Consider the following 10,796-nt stretch of genomic DNA (forward strand, 5'->3'; position numbering starts at 1 on the left):
TTTTTTGAGACGGAGTCTGGCTCTGTCGCCCAGGCTGGAGTGCAGTGGCCAGATCTCAGCTCACTGCAAGCTCCGCCTCCCAGGTTCACACCATTCTCCTGCCTCCGCCTCCCAAGTAGCTGGGACAACAGGCGCCCTCCTCGTCGCCCGGCTAGTTTTTTGTATTCTTTAGTAGAGACGGGGTTTCACTGTATTAGCCAGGATGGTCTTGATCTCCTGACCTTGTGATCCGCCCGTCTCGGCCTCCCAAAGTGCTGGGATTACAGGCTTGAGCCACCGCGCCCGGCCCCGGCTAGTTTTTTGTAGTTTTTAGTAGAGACAGGGTTTCACCGTGTTAGCCAGGATGGGCTCGATCTCCTGACCTCGCGATCCGCCCGTCTCGGCCTCCCAAAGTGCTAGGATTACAGGCTTGAGCCACCGCGCCCGGCCAATTTTTTTGTATTTTTAAAATTAGAGACGGGGTTCCACCATGTAGGTCAGACTTGTCTCAAACTCCTGACCTCAGGTGATCCACCCACCTCTGCCTCGCAAAGTGCTGGGATTACAGGCATGAGCCACCACATCCGGCCAGACAAAAGTCTTATAGTGAACCCCATGTAGCTGTCAACCAGCTTCAATAATGATTGCCTCGAAATGATGACCATTTTCATTTCATCTATGCCTCTCCCTACTCTCTATTCCATATTGTATTGAAGTAAATCTTGGACATTATTTCATTTTATTTGTAAATCCTTCTGTGTGTGTGTATATATATATACATATACATATATATATATTTTTTGAGACGGAATCTCACTCTGTTGCCCAGCTGGAGTGCAATGGTGCCATGTCGGCTCACTGCAACTTCTGCCTCTCAGGTTCAAGTGATTCTCCTGCCTCAGCCTTCTGAGTAGCTGGGATTACAGGCTCCCACCACCACGCCTGGCTAATTTTGTATTTTAGTAGAGACGGGGTTTCACCATGTTGGTCAGGCTGGTCTCGAACTCCTGACCTCAAGTGATTTGCCTGCCTTGGCCCCCCAAAATGCTGGGATTACAGATGTGAGCCACCATGCCCAGCCATTCTGTGTGTGTGTATATATATATTACAGTATATATATATATTATATATATATAGTTTTAAAAATATGAGCCTCCCCCGACCTTTCTTTTTTTTTTGAGACGGAGCCTTGCTCTGTTCCCCAGGCTGGAGTGCAATGGTGCGATCTCAGCTCACTGCAACCTCTGCCTCCCGGATTCAAGCAATTCTACTGCCTCAGCTTCCTGAGTAGCTGGGATTTCAGGCACGCGTCACCACGCCTGGCTAATTTTTGTATTTTTAGTGGAGATGGGGTTTTGCCATGTTGGCCAGGCAGCTGTTGAACTCCTGACCTCAAGTGATCCACCCGCCTAGGCCTCCCGAAGTGCTGGGATTATAGGCATGAGTCACTGCGTCCAGCTGAGCCTCCCCCTTTTAAAAAATAAATACGCCACATTCTGTGAAGATAAAGTTGCAAGAAAGTAAAATAAAATAAAATAAAATAAAATAAAATAAACATGTCACAAAATCATCATATTAATGGTTGACTTTCTTGCAAAGACCACCAGAGAAACCCACCACTGATCACGCAAAGTAGAGCTTATGAGGCCAATTGCAGCAAGGGAGAACAAAGTTCGGTGGTGTCTCAACAGTGTCACCAAGGGGAAAATGATGTAAGGGTATTTGATGTAATTCTTTAAAGCAAGGAACTGACTAAAATTGGGTAAAGGGCTGAGTGTGGTGGCTCATGCCTATAATCCCAGCACTTTGGGAGGCTGAGGCAGGCGTGTCACCTGATGTCAGGAAAGAACCTGGGAGGTGGAGGTTGCAGTGAGCTGCGATCAAGCCACTGCACTCCAGCCTGGGCGACAGACTCCATCTCAAATAAGATAAGATAAGATAAGATAAGATAAGATAAGATAAGATAAAATTCTATGAGACAATAGTTTAGAATTGGTGAACACAACAGAATGGAGGTCTTGAGACAAGTCTTGAGAAGCAAATTACTGTCTGATAAGTGAGATTTTTGCCCAGGTGAGCCATGTGTTGAGGGGAGAGCTATTTGCCCAGGTGAGCAAATTGTTTGCCTAGATAAATTGTTGTTTTTTTTTTTTTTGGTTTTTCCTGAAGCAAACAATGAGTTCTTTATTGTTTTATAGTCTTATCCTTCCAGGCAAGACTTTTTTGAAAGTCAAACAAACAGGTAAGTCATGTTGAAATACATGATCTCAGTTCTCATATCTAATAGAATTTAAGATACCTACCTCATTAAATAATCAATGAATGCATTTTCTTAGCTGTCTCATAAAAGTATTATTTTTATATCTGATTATTCAAGCCAGGATCCAAGCGAGATCTACAAATTGCATTTGATTTTGTGTTTTTAAGTCCCTCGTAAACTATAGCTTCCCTTTTTTTCTTTGTCTTTCAAATTTATGTTTTGACAAAATTAGGTCATTGTCTTGCAGTTTCCACAATCTGGATTTTGCTAGTTCCAGCCTCATAGGCATTTAATATGCTCTTTCCTCCTCGAAGTTCCTTTCAATTTGATAGTTAGAACTGATGCAGGCTGAGTGCAGTGGCTCACGCCTGTAATCCCAGAAATTTGGGAGGCCAAGGTGGGAGGATCGCTTAAGCCCAGGAGTTTGAGCACAGCCTGAGTAACATGGTGAGACTCTGTTTCTACAAAATTAAAAAAAAAAAAAAATTAACCAGGTCTGGTGGTGTGTGCCCGGAGGCCCAGCTACCCAGGGAACCTGAGATGGGAGGATTGCTTGAGCCCAAGAAGTAGAGGCTACAGTGAGCTGTGTTTGTGCCGCTGCACTGCAGCCTGTGTGACAGAGCAAGACCCTGTCTCAAAACAAAACAAAACAAAAATAAACAACAACAACAACAAAACTGATGCAGGATGGCAGGCCCCCAAATTGACGCTTAGGCTGGGAGGGTTCTTGGCTTTGACCAGGAAAGAATTCAAGGGCAAGCCCCAGGTATTAGGCAATAATCTTTTATTGAATGGTACTGCTCCTTGCTGAGCAGGGATAACTCATTGGCAGTGTGCCCAGAGTTGGCAACCTGTGAACCCTTGGCAACTACATTTATACTCTCTTATAGCCACTTCAATTATATGCAAATTAGGGAGTGGATTAATGCAAATTAAGGAGTGAGTTATTTAAGAAGTTTTCAGGAAAAGGGCAACAACTTCCAGATCATTGCCATGGAAATGCGTGGTAACTTCTGGGTCATTGCCATGGCATTTATAAACTGTCATGGTGCTGGTGGGAGTGTCTTGAGCTAATGAGCATTGAGGGCAGCTAGGGTCACTTTTGCTGTCACCTGCTGGTTTTGTTCAGTTTCTTCACATTATCCTGTCTAGACTAGGTCCTGTTTTAGTCAGCAGGGTTGTGACCAGAAAACAAATCTTGTCGATCTCAACTACTGATCTAAACTATTCAGCTTTTAAAAATGTAGCAAACAGCAATTTAGTGGGTCTCCCACTGCCAATTTTGTCTTCCTTCAGCCTATTCTCAACAGCAGCTAGAGGGATCCTTGGACAAGAGAAGTCAAAACATCATATCACGCCCTGACATAAATGAACTTTTTCTTTTTTCTTTTCTTTTCTTTTCCTTTTCTCTTTTCTTCTCTTTCTTTTCCCCTTCCTCCTTCCCCAGTGCCCCTCCCTCCCTTCCTCCCTTCCTTCCTTCTTTCCTTCCTTCCTTCCTTCCTTCCTCCCTTCCTTTCTCTCTCTCTCTCTCTCCCCGCTTAATCTCTCTGTCTTTCTTTATTTTTTAAACAGGGTCTCACTCTGTCACCCAGGCAGAGTGCAGTGGTGTGATCAAAGCTTACTGCAGCCTCAACCTCCCAGGCTGGAGTGGTCCTCCTGCCTCAACCTCCTCAGTAGCTGAGACCACAGGAGCATGCCACCATGCCCGGCTAATTTTAAAAAATTTTTTATAGAAATGGGGATCTGGCTATGTTGCCTAGGCTGGTCTCAAACTCCTGTACACAAGTTATCCTCCCACTTTGGCCTCCCAGAGTGCTGGGATTACAGGCATGAGCCACCACACCTAGCCTGACCTAAACTCTCTAACAACTTCCAAATTCACCTGGCGTAAAAGCCAGAGTCAGTGCAGTTGCCTGTGAGCTCTCTGAGATCCGTTTTCCCAGTTACCTCTGACCACATCTCCTAAGAGGCTCTCCCTCATTTCCTCTGCTCCAGTCACCCTGGCCTAGTTGCTGTTTCTTGGGATCTCATGCAGGTGCCCACCCATAATATATGTGTTCCAGTTTTTCTATATCCCTGCCAACACCTATATACTAGAAACTACACAACAACGCTGAAAGAAATTTCACACGGTGAAATAATACTGTGTCTTCTTCCCCATTCATACCGTATATCTTTTCATTTATTTCAGCACTGTTGTGAAATAAATGAAGACATATACGGTATGAATGGGGAAGAAGACACAGTATTATTAATGTTACTGGAAAAAGGGGTCTTGATCCAGACTCCAAGAGAGAATTTTTGGATCTCATGCAAGAAAGAATTCGAGGTGAGTCACAGAGTACAGTGGAAAGAGAAAGTTGATTGAAAGCTCATCAGTTACAGGGTGGGTGGCCTCAGAAAGCAAGAGAAAGAATGCACTGCCTTTTTTTTTTTTTTTAAACAGAGTTTCACTCCTGTTGCCCAGGACAGAGTGCAATGGCGCGATCTTTACTTACTGCAACCTCTGCCTCCCAGGGTCAAGTGATTCTCCTGCCTTAGCCTCTCAAGTAGCTGGGATTACAGGCATGCGCCACCATGCCCAGCTAATTTTGTATTTTTAGTAGAGACCAGGTTTCTCCATGTTGGTCAGGCTGGTCTTGAACTCCTGACCCCTGGTGGCTTACCCGTCTCAGCCTCCCAAAGTGCTGGGATTATAGGTGTGAGCCACCGCACCCGGCCGCACTGTCCTTTTTTTTTTGAGATGGAGTCTCGCTCTGTCGCCCAGGCTGGAGTGCAGTGGCCCAATCTCGGCTCACTGCAAGCTCCACCTCCCGGGTTCACACCATTCTCCTGCCTCAGCCTCCCATGTAGCTGGGACTACAGGTGCCCGCCACCGCACCCGGTTAATTTTTTATATTTTTAGTACAGACGGGGTTTCACCATGTTAGCCAGGAGGGTCTCGATCTCCTGACCTCGTGATCCGCCCGCCTCGACCTCCCAGAGAGCTGGGATTACAGGCCTGAGCCACCGTGTCTGGCCTGCACTGTCCTTTTTAAAAAGACTCTTCTTATACAGGGGTCTTATCTATATAAAAGCTAAGTTAAGTTATGTCTATGTGTGGGTGGGCTGACAGCATGACAAAATTTATGATTTTGCTGATTTAAGGAAAGTTATCTGCCCGGTGCGGTGGCTCATGCCTGTAATCCTAGCACTTTGGGAGGCCAAGGTGGGAGGATCGCTTGAGCCCAGGAGTTTGAGACCAGCCTGGGCAACATAGTGCGGTCCTATCTCTACAAAAAATATAAAAATTAGCGAGGTGTGGTGGCTCTCGCCTGTAGTTCCAGCTGCTGGAGGGTGGGGGTGGGAGATGGGAGGATTGCTTGAGCCGCGGAGGCAGAAGTTGCAGTGAACTGAGATCATGCCACTGCACTCCAGCCTGGTGACAGAGCGAGACCCCATCTCCAAAAGTAAAATAAAATAAATAAAATACATAAATAAATAAAAGTTTTTCTTGGGTTTTTGGTGCATAAGTACATCAAAACTGACTCTATCTTGAAAGTGTGTATTGTTATGTGATATTGGGACATCTGGACATTCTTCTGTCACAGGAGTTTGTCCTTGCAGGCATTAATAAACTGCTTCTTTAGCTGTAAACATCTTATGACCATGGGTTGTGATTGGCAAGGAGTGTACCTTGTTAGTTTTACGATGGAGTTGATTTTAAAACGGTTTAGGCCAGGCGCGGTAGCTCACGCCTGTAATCCCAGCACTTTGGGAGGCCAAGGCGGGTGGATCACGAGGTCAGGAGATTGAGACCATCCTGGCTAACACTGTGAAACCCTGTCTGTTATCAAAAATACAAGTGGCAGGTGCCTGTAGTCCCAGCTACTCAGGAGACTGAGGCAGGAGAATGGCGTGAACCCGGGAGGCGGAGCTTGCAGGATCGTGCCACTGCACTCCAGCCTGGGCGACTGCGACTGAGCCCGCGAGACTCCGTCTCAAAAAAAAAAAAAAAAAAAAAAAAAGGTGTCACCCTGGCTCTCCTATGCTCCTGTTTTGCTAACATTAAGATGTCAATTCTCGGCCGGGCGCGGTGGCTAAAGCCTGTAATCCCAGCACTTTGGGAGGCCGAGACGGGCGGATCACGAGGTCAGGAGATCGAGACCATCCTGGCTAACACGGTGAAACCCCATCTCTACTAAAAAATACAAAAAACTAGCCGGGCGAGGTGGCGGGCGCCTGTAGTCCCAGCTACTCGGGAGGCTGAGGCAGGAGAATGGCGTAAACCCGGGAGGCGGAGCTTGCAGTGAGCTGAGATCCGGCCACTGCACTCCAGCCTGGGCAACGGAGCGAGACTCCGTCTCAAAAAAAAAAAAAAAAAAAAAAAAAAAAAAAAAAAAAAGTGTCAATTCTCAAACAATCCCAATCAAAATCCTTGCAGGATTTTTGTAGTCATTGACAAGATCATTCTAAAATTCATTTGGAAATGCAAACGACTTAGAAAAGCAGTGACAACGACAATAACAAACAAAAAAACAATAAAAAACTTGGCTAAACAAGAAGTTGGAAAACTAATGCTACCTGATTTTAAGACGTCATGAAGCAATAGTAACCAAGCTAGTGTGGTATTGGTGGGTGTAAAAATTGACTATAGGACAATGTTTGCCTTTGGTTGGGCAGTTTTTTGTTTTTGTGTTTTTTTGGTGTGGGGGATGGGGTTACATTATGTTGCCTGGGCTGGAGTGCAGTGATGTGATCTTGGCTCACTGCAACCTCCACCTCATGGGTTCAAGTGATTCTTGTGCCTCAGTCTCCCAAGTAGCCAGGATTACAGGTGCCTGCCACCACACCAGGCGAATTTTTGTATTTTTAGTAGAGATGGGATTTCACCATGTTGGCCAGGTTGCCTCCAGCCTCCCAAAGTACTGGGATTACAGGCATGAGCCACCATGCCTGGCCCAAATTTTTTTTAGATATAATACTAAAAGCATACTTCATAAAGTTGATAAATTGGACTTTGTTAAATTAAAAACCCATGCTCTGCCGGGTGCGGTGGCTCACGCCTATAATCCCAGCATTTTGGGAGGCCAAGGCAGGCAGATTGCCTGAGCTCGAGAGTTCAAGACCAGCCTGGACAACACAGTGAAACCCCATCTCTACTAAAACACAAAAAATTAGCTGGGTGTGGTGGCGTGCACCTGTAGTCCCAGCTGCTTGGGAGGTGGAGGGAGGAGAATTGCTTGAACCCGGGAGGTGGGGGTTGCAGTGAGCTGAGATTGTGCCACTGCACTTCAGCCTGGGTGACAGAGCTAGACTCGGTCTCAAAAAAACAAAAACAAAAACAAATAAAAAAAAAAAGCCCATGCTCTGTGAAAGAGACTAAGAGAAGGAAAGGACAAGGCAGCGTAGAAGAAAATATTTTAAAATGATATACCTAATAAGGAATTTGCATTTGTAATATATGAAACATACTCAAAACTCAATAATAAAATAAACATCACAATAAAAAAATGAGCCACCCATTTGAAGACGCATTTTATATCACTTAGATCTGTGCTGTACAATATAGTAGCCAGTATATCATATAGTAGCCACATGTGAATACTGAATGCTTGAAATGTAACAAGTCCAAATTAAGATGTATCATGATTGTGAAATACACACCACATTTTGAAGACTTAGTATAAAAAAGAATGTAAGATATCTCATTAAAATTTTATATTGATGTTTAATGGTAATATTTTGGATACACAATTCAGTTAAATAAAATACATCTCTATTGCTATAATTTTGCCATTTCAAGAATATTATATACATGGATTCATATAGTACATATATGACATTTGAGATGGACTTTTTTCCACTCAGCATGATGCCATTGAGATCCATCCAAGTTTCTGTGTGTAGAAATGTTTGTTTCTTTCTATTGTGGAGTTTAACATTCACCTACTGTAAGACATTTTGGTTGTTCTCATTTTGGGCTAATTACAAATAAAGCTGCTAAGAACAAGCACGTACATGATTTTGTGTGGACTTAAGTTTCCATTTCTTGTGGATAAACGCTCAGCAGTATGACTGCTGGGTAGATGGTAAGTGTGTGTTTAGTTTTTAAATAAATGGCCAAACTATTTTCCAGAGTGGGTGTACCATTTCACATTCTTACAGAAATATATGAGAGATCTAGCTTCTCTATTCCTCTCCAGAATTTGGCATTGTCACTCTTTCCTTTTCTTTCTCCTTCCCTCTCCTCTCCTCTCCTCTCCTCTCCTCTCCTCGCCTCGCCTCGCCTCGCCTCGCCTCGCCTCTCCTCTCCTCTCCCTCCTCCCCTCCCCTCCCCCTCTTCCTCTCCCTCTCCCTCCCTCTCTCTCTCTTTCTCTCTTTCCCTCTTTTTCTCTTTCTCTCTTTCTTTCTCTCTTTTCTTTTCTTTTCTTCCTTTCTTTCTCTCTCTCTCTCTTTTTGAGACAGGGTCATGCTCTATCATCTAGGGAGGAGGAGTGCAGTGGCGTAACCTCAGCAAACTGTCCACCTCCCTGGGTCAAGCCATCCTCTTGTCTCAGCCTCCCCAATAGCTGTGACTACATACAGGCACGCGCTACCATGCCCAGTTAATTTTTGTATTTTTTGTAGAGACAGGGTTTCACTATGTTGCCCAGGCTGGTCTCAAACTCCTGAGCTCAAGTAATCCACTCACTTTGGCCTCCCAAAGGGCTGGGACTATAAGTGTGGGCCACTGCACCTGGCCCTCAGTTAAGATTTGATTTTCATATGCTTCTTCTTCCTCTTTAGGGAGATTTAGCAAACTGACATGATGGGGACTGGCTACCTAAGGACAAAGATAAGAAATTAGCTAGAGTAGTGCTTAAACTGCAAAAGAGTGATATAAATCAAAGAAAATAATTGAGGTGAGTCTTAATTATTTTAGTTTCTTTTGCCAAGGTTTAGGACAAATCCAGGAAAAAGCAAAACAAAACCACAGGAACATCTGTGATCTGTGCTTTTTCCAAAGAGGGTTTGGGGACTTCAATCTGTTTTTTTTGTTTTTTGTTTTTTTTTTTGAGACAAAGTTTCACTTTTGTTGCCCAGGCTGGAGCACAGTGGCATGATCTCGGCTCACCGCAACCTCTGCTTCTCGGGTTCAAGCAGTTCTCCTGCTTCAGCCTACTGAGTAGCTAGGGTTACAGGCGTCCGCCACCATGCCCAGCAAATTTTTTATATTTTTAGTAGAGACAGGGTTTCACCATGTTGGCCAGGCTGGTCTTGAGCTCCTGACCTCAGGTGATCCACCTGCCCTGGCCTCCCAAAGAGCTGTGATTATGGGTGTGAGTCACCACACCCAGCCTGGGGACTTCAATATTTAAAGTGGGGAAAGGAGTGGGCAATAGGGGAAAGAGGAAAGAAAAAAAGGAGGAGAGTGAATAAAAAGGGAAAGTGGTTGCATTCTTTTGAGGCTTTGATCAGCTTTCACTGAATCCACATTTTACATGTGACAGGAGAGGGTAGAGGAATAGTCAACTATGCAATCATCTTGCCCTCTGTGAATTTCCTTTTTTATTTTTTGAGACGGAGTTTTCTTTTGAGACAGAGTTTTGCTCTTGTCACCCAGGCTGGAGTGCAATGGCCTGATCTTGGCTCACTGCAATCTTCGCCTTCCGGGTCCAAGTGATTCTCCACCTCAGCCTCCCGAATAGCTGGGATTACAGGCATCTGCCACCACACCTGGCTAATTTTTGTATTTTTAGTAGAGATGGGGTTTTACCATGTTGGCCAGGCTGGTCTAAACTCCTGACCTAGTGATCTGCCCGCCTTGGCCTCCCAAAGTGTTGGGATTTCAGGGGTAAGCCACTGCGCTTGGCCAGATTTGCATTTTTAAATAAAATAAACTAAACATCTGGTGGAGGAAAGACTGAAATAGGCGTTTGTCTCAGGTGAGCAGAGGGATGACTTCTGGTCCTGTCTTGTTCAGTACCTGTGAAGATAGCTGTTAATTACATTGTCAGGGTGAAACTCAACAGAAATGTTTTAGGGTAAAGATCTTGGGGCCCACAAGGAATTTCCTTGTGGCCAAATTGTGAGCAAGGCCTGCTGGGGAGGTGTGTAGCCTTCTGTCTTTGCATCTATATATTTAGGAACAAAACAGGAGGCAGTTTGGTGTGACTCCATTCCCAAGCCTGACTTTTCCCTTTAGCATAGTGAGTTTGGTGTCCCAAGATTTGTTTTTTTTTTTCCTTTCTCAGTGGGTAGAACCAGAGAACTTTCTAGAAAGAACTTGGTTGGAATATATATATATATATATATATATATACTATGGCCAAACTCCCCAGTCTTTTGGGAGGGGAACAAGGGTTTGTAATAAAAGTCTCTCTTTCCACCTCCGGTGCTGTTTACTGTGTGTCAGGTAAGTCTTAGTAAAGTTTTTTTTTTTTTTTTTTTAAGAAGAAAATATCTGTCTCCCCTTTACCCTCCCCACATTTTACTTTGCTCTGTACACCTCTGATATCATTTGAGTTTTTTACAATAAGATAAGATAGAGTTTATATATTTTTGAGTAATAATAAGCATGAGATTCTCCAAAATC

General features: G+C 44.3%; 1 long non-coding RNA gene across 1 annotated transcript in view; it reads left to right on the forward strand.

Moving 5' to 3' along the window:
- LOC108538065 (uncharacterized) overlaps positions 1-9,132 on the forward strand; it is a 24,591-nt gene extending 15,459 nt beyond the window's left edge. The window contains exon 3 of the long non-coding RNA XR_001887990.1: positions 9,008-9,132. This is a non-coding gene — a long non-coding RNA (uncharacterized LOC108538065). The remainder of the gene's footprint in view (positions 1-9,007) is intronic.
- Positions 9,133-10,796: the final 1,664 nt, after the last annotated feature.

Source organism: Rhinopithecus bieti, unplaced genomic scaffold (assembly GCF_001698545.2).
Source record: "Rhinopithecus bieti isolate Rb0 unplaced genomic scaffold, ASM169854v2 scaffold_15643, whole genome shotgun sequence".
NCBI classification, from domain to species: domain Eukaryota; kingdom Metazoa; phylum Chordata; class Mammalia; order Primates; family Cercopithecidae; genus Rhinopithecus; species Rhinopithecus bieti.